Source organism: Leucoraja erinacea, chromosome 6 (assembly GCF_028641065.1).
Source record: "Leucoraja erinacea ecotype New England chromosome 6, Leri_hhj_1, whole genome shotgun sequence".
Taxonomy (NCBI): domain Eukaryota; kingdom Metazoa; phylum Chordata; class Chondrichthyes; order Rajiformes; family Rajidae; genus Leucoraja; species Leucoraja erinaceus.
The window spans coordinates 83874522-83886029 of record NC_073382.1 but is presented as its reverse complement, the minus strand read 5'-3'; positions in this window follow the sequence as shown (position 1 = coordinate 83886029).

The following is an 11508-nucleotide window of genomic DNA, read 5'->3' as shown; positions in this document are numbered from 1 at the left end:
AAAGACAATAAACTAAAACAGTGCAAAACTGAATTCCATAGTGCAACCAAAGACACAGTCCATAGAAGATCATAGTTGCTGAGGTCAGTGTTGTGCAGTGATCAAGAGCCTGATGGTTGCTGGGAAGAAGCTGTTCTTGAACCTGGAGGTCACGGTTTTCAGGCTCCTGTACCTTCTTCCTGATGGTAGCAGCGAGATGAGAGCGTGGCCAGGGTGGTGTGGGTCTTTGATGATGCTGGCTGCCTTTTTGAGGCAGCAACTCCTGTAGATCCCTTCAATGGTGGGGAGGTCAGTACCTGTGATGGACCTTCGATGGTTAGAGGCCACAGGTCCAGTTTCACAATCAGGAGTATTTAAGTATTGTCTGAAACTTATATCAGAAGGTAACCATGCTTGTGTTAACTTTCTGTGACAAATATGGCATTAAAATCAATATTGAGCACTTATCTATTACTATATTTTCTTTCCTCTTCCTACGACATTTATGAAAATCTTTAGGTTTAAACCTTCATTTTGATACCGCCTTTAACTAAGTTCTTTAATTGAAAATAATAATTCATTTATCATTATAACACATAAATAAGCTTTAATGCACAAAAAAAACAGGAGCAGCTTCTTCCCCTCTGTTATCAAACATCTGAACGGTCCTTCCATAAGCTGGGGTACTGTCCGATTCGCCTCTACCCCATTGCGGACATTGGACTGTGTCTGTGGAACTGATGCGCTACAATGCTGAGAACTATATTCTGCACACTGTATCTTCCCCTGTATCTTCCACCTGTTGTACTGGAGTTTGACGATTGTGTTTGTGTATAGTATTATCTGATCTGATTGGATAGCTGCAAAACAAAGTTGTTCACTGTTCCTTGGTGCACGTGACAATAATATTAAACCTAAAACTAAGAGTTAGGGCATCCACAAAACGTGTGCTTCTCCAGCATTGTGGAGTGTATTTAAATCCGCAACCTCATTATTTACAGTTATTGGAAGTAGCAGAGCATCTGCCTTCTCATTGTTCCCTCCACCCTTTTCTCCAATGGAGCTCTTAAGACAGTGGAATTGATTGTAGACATTAGGAGAGCTCCCTCTCCCCTCCCCCACACTCACCAACAACAACACCACAGTCACATCTGTGGAGTCTTTTAAGTTCCTTGGAACCATCAACTCCCGGTACCTTAAATGGGGGGCACCATTGACTCCACAGTCAAAAAGACTCAACAGAGGGTGTCCTTCCTGCGGCAACTGAGGAAGCACAATCTGCCACAGGCAATGATGGTCCAATTCTATACGGCCATCGTAGAGTCTGTCCTCACCTTCTCCATCATGGTCTGGTTTGGCTCAGCCACCAAGCACAACATCCGGAGGCTGCAGCGAATCGTTCGATCAGCAGAGAAGGTTATTGGCAGCAACCTTCCCTCCATTGATGAACTGTACACTGCAAGGACCAGGAAGCGAGCGGGTAAGATCATCTCTGACCCCTCTCACCCTGGCCACAAACTCTTTGAATCACTTCCCCCTGGAAGGCAACTCCGGACTGTCAAAGCTGCCACAGACAGACATAAAAACAGTTTTTTTCCACAAACAGTTGCTCTACCTCTTCTTCTTCTTGCGAGTGGCGTGCACAGCCTAAAGTTGTAGGACAACGTGTTCTACTTGATCTTATTTGATTGTGCACGCCGGGTTGATTGCATTCGTCAAAACAGGGCGGACTACGTGAAGATTGCAATCTCCCACTCCGTTGCTCTACTCAATAACCAAAAGTCTGTAGCCTCCTTTTGCTCTGGTATTTTATTTTCATTCTTCACATGTTTAAATTATAATGTCCTATTTTTAATTGTCTGCTGTATGTCATGTTGTATCTTGCGAGCAAAGCAAATTCTTTGTATGTGTACATACTTGGCTAATAAAATCTATTCCAATTCAATTCAATTCAATTATTTATTTGTCACACATGCAAATGCACAGTGAAATTATTTTTGCATATATTACACATGCAGGTGCCGCTATTTTTTGGGACCATTATTCAGAGTGCAAAGTCCGGTTGGCCCGCGTGCTCGATGTACTGGAGCAGTTCCCGCAAACCGACATCCCTCTCCTCTTCCTGCCCGGCCATATTTGTGTCCTCACCGTGAAGGCCCTGCAGGCATTACACCAGTTCCCCCTCATACCGGCCCATTCCTAGAGTCCGACCTCTCCTGCTTCCTCCCAGTCCCACCATCCGACTGGCCTTCGGGTGGGTTCCCGGTCCGATCAAATGAGGAGCGTTCAGCCGGGTCCCGACGCGACTGCATTTGACGAGACGAGAATGTACACGACTGTATTTTGAGGTCTAGAGTCATGGAGCCATTCAGCACAGAAACAGGCCCTTCAGCCCAACAGATCCATGTTGACCAAGATGTCCCATCGAAGCTAGTCCTACCGGCCTGCGTTTGTCTCATACCCTTCTGAACCTTTCCTATCCATGTACCTGTGTAAGTGTCTTTTAAATGTTGTTATAGTCCCTGCCTCAACCACCTCCTCTGGCAGCTCGTCCCACTTGCAGTACATGGCTGGGAAAGATTCAGAGGAACATGGACCAAATATAGGCAAATAGGACGAGTTTAGATGGGGCATCTTGGTCGTCATGGACTAGATGGGCCGAAGGGCCTGTTTCTGTGCTCTATGACTGAGATATACAAGAGTAGCTGTAGTGACCAGCTTGCCGATACTGTCTTTTCATCTTCATATGTTCTATGAGCAGAATTAGGCCATTCGGCCCATCAAGTCTACCTCCATTCAATCATGGCTGATCTATCTTTTCCTCTCAACCCCCTTCTCCTGCCGTCTCCCCATAACCCCTCACACATTTTTGATCAAGAATCTGTCATCTATGCCTTAAAAACATCCATTGACTTGGCCTCCACAGCCGTCTGTGGCAATGAAGTTCACAGATTCACCTCCCTGAAAAATGAAATTCCTCCTCATCTCCTTTCTAAAGGTACCTTATTTTATTCTGAGGCTATGGCCTCTGGTCCTAGACTCTCTCACTAGTGGAAACATCCTCCCACATCCACTCTATCCAGGCATCTCAATATTCGGTAAGTTTCAATGAGGTCCCCCTCTCATTCTTCTAAACTCCAGCGAGTACAGGCCCAGTGCCTTCAAACGCTCATGAAACGCTCATCAAACGTACACTCCATTGAGGATAAATGGGGATCCTGTGGATAGGGTGAACTGTTTTAAATATCTGGGAGTCCACATCTCCGAGGATATGACAGCACTCGTGAGTAAGGCAAGGCAGCGCCTTTACCACCTCAGGCAATTGAGGAAATTCAGAGTGTCTCCGAGGATCCTCCAGTGCTTCTACGCAGCGGCGGTGGAAAGCATCTTGTCCGGGAACATTACCATCTGGTTTGGGAATTGCTCTGCCAAGGACAAGAAAGCTATGCAGAGAGTAGTGCGTTCGGCTGAACGCACTATGGGAACTTCACTCACCCCCCTGCAGGAACTATACATCAGGAGGTGCAACTCCAGAGCCAACAATATCATGGGAGACCCCTTCCACCCCTGCAATGGACTGTTCCAGCTGCTACGGTCAGGCAAACGCCTCCGTTGCCATGCGGTGAGAACGGAGAGGTTGAGAAGGAGTTTCTTCCCAGAGGCAATTCGGACTGTAAACTCCTATCTCACCAGGGACTAACTCTACAGAACGTTTTTCCTTCCATTATTTATTATGTAAAAGAATATGTGTGTTATGATTGTGTTTATAATTTGTTTGGTTGTTTTGTTGTTTGTCTTTTGCACAAAAGTCCGCGAGCATTGCCACTTTCATTTCACTGCACATCTCGTATGTGTATGTGACAAATAAACTTGACTTGACTTGACTTGACTTGACTTGACTTGACTTGACTTGACTTGACTTGACTTGACTTGACTATGTGAACCCAATCACTCCTGGGATCATTTATGTGAATAACTTGCATTTATCCTTTATTTTACTTACTGCAAGCATGCGCCAGGCAGCACCATTGTAGCCCACAGCCCGGTTGATAGAGGTTCTCCACATGAAATGCATTTGTCAACCATCAGTCTATCATGACCAAAGCTACTCCCCCGCATTACCACGCACAGGTCTACCACCGATACTCCGGCAACTGGTGAACCGGCACCTGCTTTAATCCGGACAATATCCTCCCGTTCCCTGGATGTTCCGCTGATCCATTCCCATAGCCGACTTCCGAAACTAACTTTGCGGTCCCCCAAGGCCATGACCTCTGTTGGTCTGACAAAATTCTCTGGAATTCTCTGCCTCAGAGGGCAGTGGAGGCCGGTTCTCTGGATGCTTTCAAGAGAGAGTTAGATGGGGCTCTTAAAGATGTCGGACTCAGAGGATACGGGGAGAAGGCAGAAACGGGGTACTGATTGTGGATGATCAGCCATGATCACAGTGAATGGCGGCGCTGGCTCGAAGGGCTGAATGGCCTCCTCCTGCACCTATTGTCTATTGTCTATTGTCTAAAACGGATAATCCAGCAAGGCTCTGGAAGATTCAGATTCAGATTCAGATTCAATTTTAATTGTCATTGTCAGTGTACAGTACAGAGACAACAAAATGCATTTAGCATCTCCCTGGAAGAGCGACATAGCAAATGATTTGAATAAATAATAATAAGTGTCCGGGGGGGGGGGGGGATTGGCAGTCACCGAGGTACGTTGTTGAGTAGAGTGACAGCCGCCGGGAAGAAGCTGTTCCTCGACCTGCTGGTTCGGCAACGGAGAGACCTGTAGCGCCTCCCGGATGGTAGGAGGGTAAACAGTCCATGGTTGGGGTGAGAGCAGTCCTTCGCGATGCTGAGCGCCCTCCGCAGACAACACTTGCTTTGGACAGACTCAATGGAGGGGAGCGAGGAACCGGTGATGCGTTGGGCAATTTTCACCACCCTCTGCAATGCCTTCCGGTCGGAGACAGAGCAGTTGCCATACCATACTGTGATGCAGTTGGTAAGGATGCTCTCGATGGTGCAGCGGTAGAAGTTCACCAGGATCTGAGGTGACAGACGGACCTTCTTCAGTCTCCTCAGGAAGAAGAGACGCTGGTGAGCCTTCTTGATCAGAGTAGACGTATTGTGGGTCCAAGAGAGGTCATCGGAGATGTTGACTCCCAGGAACCCGAAGCTAGAAACACGTTCCTGTCTGGAACCAAGGATACCGTAAAATCAGTGGTGGCCTGTGTTTAACTTGACAGCAGTCCGCATCTTTACATGTTCCACTAAATCACTCCTTACTGACAAGAGGCACAGTCAAAGAGTCATAGAGACGTACAGCACTCCCAATCTGTGCTGCTGCTAAAGATGCTACAACGGGTTGCAATTATCGAGATGCAATCAATATCAGTCAATGAGTGAGATTGAGATTTTAAAGATATATATGTTTATCATCAGTGCTTGAGAATACCTCTATGTTTAATTCTCTGACTTACAGACAAGTACTCAGATCGTGACCTCATGTTGATTTTAACAACAATTTATTGTCACCTGTTTAGTTCAGATTCAGGCAACTAGTTTTACATTGAAATTCAGAGACTGTAAATTGATCGAAGGAACAAATGTATTTAGAATTCAACAACTCATTCAAAGCAAAACACAAAGTGCTGGAGGAACAGCTGGTCAGGCAGCGTCTGTGGAGGAAAAGGATAGATGAAGTTCCTGAAATGTCACCAACCAACATGCCCCAGAGATGCTGCCTGACATAGGTCCTTCTTCAGACTGATGGAATAAGGGAGAGAAAGCTGGGATAGAGAGGTGGGGGAAACAAGGAACTGCAGATGCTGGTTTACAAAAAAGTGCTGGAGTAACTCAGCGGGTCAGGCAGCATCTCTGGGGCACGTTGGTTGGTGACATTTCAGGTCGGGACCCTTCAGACTCTGAAGAGAGTTGGGGGCCGGAGAAAACCTGGTGAGTGATAGGTGGATATTGGTGAGGGGATGATTGTCAGATGGGTGGAGTAAGTGACAAAGGCTGGAGGTGAAAAGGAGACAAAAGGGTGTCGGATAAGGAGAGAAGAGGAGGTGTGGAATGTAAGGCTGGAGGGAGGGGTGTTAAAGGATTTTTACTCTGACCAGCCACTCCAATGTGAGTTTTTCTTTACACTTGGTATTTACATGATATTACATTTAATAAGATTAAAATGTATGGCAATAAAGATAATACTTATAAATGATTTTCAAAAGTTTATTATTTTGAAAAATTGCCCTGACCTTTCATTTGGAAGTTGCAACATTGTCAGTTACAGGTTATATTGATTTGGGAACATTTATTTTAATTACTTGTCATTGAGCAGCTAAAAGTTGCTGGATGTGGGGCAGAAGTGGTAAGCGACATGCCGTACGCATTCGCCACGTTACCACACCAAGGTCACATAAAGGGTGACTGGTAAATAGTGTCTGTATTGCTTGTCGTCAAACAAGCAGAAAGTCTATTAGTTCCACAACAAAGTTGGTGTATTAAACAGTGCATTTGGGAAATGGGAAAGGTTGCTTGTGTTATAAAGGGAGGGACAAGGAGGAGAGTGCAAGCAACACCTTGCAAAAACTCACCGTATATCCCAGTTTAAAAAGTACAATCAGCCTGGACGTGTCTTTACATAATTCAGGCTCTTCCCTCGAAGTACGACTTGTGATTAACTTGGTCAGTGTGTGGTTTACTCACAGTGAGGAGAGCTTTGGTTTGTAGAGCTGACTAGCCCCACAGAAACAACAAATCACATCGATTGCGCACGGATTTGCGAATCTGAGACTGATCTTAATCTACAGTGCCTTACGTTCCTGCACAATATGTTTCCAGTCGTTTTACAACCGCTGTTTGGAGGTTGAGGGCAGACCTGACAGAAGTGTACAAAATTATGAGAGGCATAGACAGGGTAGACAGTCAGAAGCTGGAATGTGCTGCTAGGGGTGGTGGTGGAGGCAGATACAACAGTGGTGTTTAAGAGGCTTTTAAGGGCCTGTTCCACTTAGGCTATTTTTTAGGCGACTAGACTGTCGCCACATGGTTGCCAGGGTGTCGCCTGTACGGTCGTGAGTCGTCTCCTCAGTCGCCCAAAGAGTCGTAGCGTCTTTTCTGGTCACCGCTGGATTTTCAACATGTTGTAAAATTTTCGGAGAAATCGGGGACTGTGGGTTTGACGACAATAAGCGTAGTTTGACTTCTGCTGACATAGATACTGTTGTAGTTGTCACCAGGTTAACGTCGGTTGTCACCAGGTGACGTAGGTTGGCGCTGGTGCTGACTTTGTTTTTTTGTTGTTGTTACAGTAATGTTTCTATTTCAAATTTTATATCGAAGTTGTTTTTTCGACAACCTACTACGACTATGACAGTCGCTGGCAGTCGCCTAAAAGTAGCCTAATGGGACAGGCCCTTAAGATAGGACATGGATATTACGCAGAGGGGATTAGTTAAACTTGGCATCATGTTGGGCACAGACACTGTGGGTTGGACGGTCTGTTCCTGGGCTGTACTGCTCCATGTTCATTGATGTGAATATTTTAACAATGACTTTAATTTGTTTCAACCCTACAACTTAATACGGGTGTCAGGGGTTATGGGGAGAAAGCGGGAGAATGGGGTTGAGAGGGAAAGACAAATCAGCCATGATTGAATGGTGGAGTAGACTTGATGGGCCGAATGGCCTAATTCTGCTCCTATCACTATTGACCTTGCTGAGACTTTGACACTCATGTAATTCTGGTCTCCTGATCATCTCCACATGAGGTTGCCCCAGCAATGGGGGCTGAGCCCTCCATCCTTAAAGTTTGAGATGCCGTTCCCAAGGTCATTGCCGCTCTCTCTCCCACCTACAGCCCTGTGTGAATGTTCCTTGACCCAACTCTTGGTCATTTGCCCTGACGTTTCAGGGACAAGCCCAGTTCGATGTCTATGCCTACAAAAGCAGGGATGTATTTGCACCATTAAAGGTAATTGGAACATTATTGTTGACGGCAATCCCAAATGATCAGTCTGAAGAAGGGTCTCGACCCGAAAAGTTGCCAATTCCTTCTCTCCATAGATGATTCCTCACCCGCTAATTTTCTCCAGCTTCTTTTGTCTACCTTCGATTTTTCCAGCATCTGCAATTCTTTCTTAACCGAATGAGAATCAGTCAGCTGGTTCTGAACGAAAGGCTCCTTAAGGGCCTGTCCCACTTGGCCGTCATTTGCGCCTCATTTACGCGCCATATGTAAAATAGGTCGACACGTGGTGACGCGTGGGGTGCGTGTGGGTGACGCATGCATTGCGTATGGTGAGCCGTGGAATCGCATGCGGTGGCGCGCGGCATCGCGCGGTGCTCCAGGATTTCATAGTGTAACGAACACCATTGGATCTGGACCGCCACCATTGCCAGAGTGAGGCCACATGCAAACTAGAGGAGCAGCAACTCACATGCCACTTGGGTAGATTTCAACCTAGTGGTATAAATGTTGAATTCTCCAATTTTAAGTAACTAGGTAACAACAACCCTTCCCCTGTCCCCTTCCATCTATTCCCCTTTTTCTGACCACAGTTTGCGCATCTTCTCTCCTTATCTCACCATCTTTTATCTTCATCCCATCTCTAGCCTTTGTCCATCCATCTGCCAGTCAAACCCCCCATCACCTGCATCTACCTATCACAGCCAACACAATCAAACGCTTGTCCTACCACGGTCATTCTTTCTTCTCCCCGCTCCCGTCCGGCAGAAGGTACAGAAGCTTGAAAGTGCCACCACCAGACTCAGGAACAGCCACTTCCCCTCTGTTATCAGGCTTCTGAATGGTCCTTCCATAAGCTGGGGTACTGTCCGATTCACCTCTACCCCATTGAGGACATTGGACTTTGTCTCTGGAACTGATGCGCTACAATGCTGAGAACTATATTCTGCACTCTGTATCTTCCCCTTTGCTCTACCTATTGTTCTTGAGTTTGGCTTGATTGTATTTATGTGTAGTATTATCTAATCTGAAAAGAGTCTCGACCTGAAACGTCACCCATTCCTTCTCTCCAGAGATGCTGCCTGTCCCGCGGAGTTACTCCAGCATTCTGTGTCTATCTTCGATTTAAACCAGCATCTGCAGTTGCTTCCCATCTGATCTGTTTGGCTGGCATGGAAAACAAGGTTTTTCACTGTACCTCAGTACACGTGACAATAATAAACCTAAACCTACTAACCAACAACAATGTGCATGTACGTGTCGCCTCTCATGCAAAGATCATGTGGGGAGAGGATGCATAAAGTGAAAGAGATGTGGAGCAGAAGAAGGGAAATGTGTTTTGAGAAGAGAAAGCTCTTAGGGAGAGGAGAGCAGCAGTAAGGCAATTTTAGAACCCAACAGTAGGGGGCGGCACAGTAGCGCAGTCTCCTGAGACTCAGGTACAATCCTGGCCAAACATCTTGATCCTGACTACGGGTGTTTCTTCTGTACAGAGTTTGGACGTTCTCCTTGCGACAGTGTGGGTTTTCTCTGCATGGTCCGGTTTCCTCCAGAGACTTACAGGTCTGTAGGTTAATAGGCTAGGGTAAATTTGTAAATTGTCCCCAGTGTGTAGGATAGTGTTAGTGTACAGGGAGATCGCTGGTCATAGAAACATAGAAATTAGGTGCAGGAGTAGGCCATTCTGCCCTTCGAGCCTGCACCGCCATTCAATATGATCATGGCTGATCATCCAACTCAGTATCCCGTACCTGCCTTCTCTCCATACCCTCTGATCCCCTTAGCCACAAGGGCCACATCTAACTCCCTCTTAAATATAGCCAATGAACTGGCCTCGACTACCCTCTGTGGCAGAGAGTTCCAGTGATTCACCACTCTCTGTGTGAAAAAAGTTCTTCTCATCTCGGTTTTAAAGGATTTCCCCCTTATCCTTAAGCTGTGACCCTTTGTCCTGGACTTCCCTAACATCGGGAACAATCTTCCTGCATCTAGCCTGTCCAACCCCTCAAGAGTTTTGTAAGTTTCTATAAGATCCCCTCTCAATCTCCTAAATTCTAGAGAGTATAAACCAAGTCTATCCAGTCTTTCTTCATAAGACAGTCCTGACATCCCAGGAATCAGTCTGGTGAACCGTCTCTGCACTCCCTCTATGGCAATAATGTCCTTCCCCAGACTTGGAGACCAAAACTGTACGCAATACTCCAGGTGTGGTCCGCGCTCATAAGTCCACAGCAAAGTCTAAGTAAACCAAGGGGAAGAGGTGATTGCAGAGAAAATTGCAGAGAGCCTAAAGCCAGAATAGACAGGACCATGCTTGTCATAGGCAGTCATACAACGTGGAAACAGGCCCTTCAGACCAATTTGCCCAAGATGCCCCATCTACACTAGTCCCACCTACCCGTGTTTGACCCATATCCCTCTAAACCTAACATATCCTTGTACCAGTCTACAATGGCGGACTGAGTCTAAAAATATTGGATGCCAGGACACAAAGGGGGGCCACCCACAACTACAATGCTATCATTTAACAGGGGCCCACTTGCCATCACTTGCTATCACTTCATCAGGGGCCCACTTGCCATGGGGCAAGCTGACACCCTGGCCAGTCTAAATGTTTCTTAAACATTGCGATATTACTTGCCTCAACCACCCCCTCCAGAAGCGCGTTCCATATACCCACCACACTTTGTGTAAAAAAAAAGTTGCCCCTTATGTCCTCTGGTTCTCGATTCCCCTACTCTGTGCAAAGGGCTGTGCATTTATTCGATCTATTCCTCTCATGATCTCAAGATTCAAGATCCAAGAGAGGTTATTGTCATGTCCCAGATAGGACAATGAAATTCTTGCTTTGCTTCAGCACAACAGAATATAGTAGGCATAAATAAATACAGAACAGAACAGTGTGTCCATATCCCAATGAATATATATATATATATATATATAATAAATATACAGATAAAGTGCAATGGGCTTTTAATGATCAGTTTTGTTTGAATTGAGTTTAATAGCCTGATGGCTGTGGGGAAGGGCTATTCCTGAACCTGGATGTTGCAGATTTCAGGCTCCTGTACCTTCTACCTGAAGGCAGCGGGGAGATGAGTGTGTGGCCAAGATGGTGTGGATCTTGTACACTTGTCAGGGGTAATAACATGCTCATGTGTCCTTTGACTGCAGAACTCCTGAATTCCCAGAAGGTGAGAAGGAGATGTATTAGACTTTGTTGATGAATTCATGGGGGTTGTTTGTCCAGAGAGACCAGATACAAAACATCTCTGGATTCTCAGCCTCACACCCACGATCCCTGGCGACTAGCGCTATACACACTAGCACTATACTACACTCCAGGGACAGTTTACAGAAGCCAAATAACCTGCACGTCTTTGCAGTGTGGGAGAAAACCGGAGCATCGGCGAAGACCCACGTGGACACGGGGAGAAACTCTGTACAAACTCTGTACAGACAGCACCCGTAGTCAGGATCGACCCTGGGTCTCTGGCGCTGTGAGCAGCAACTCTACCGCTGCACCTTCCGTAATGTACATAGAAACATAGAAATTAGGTG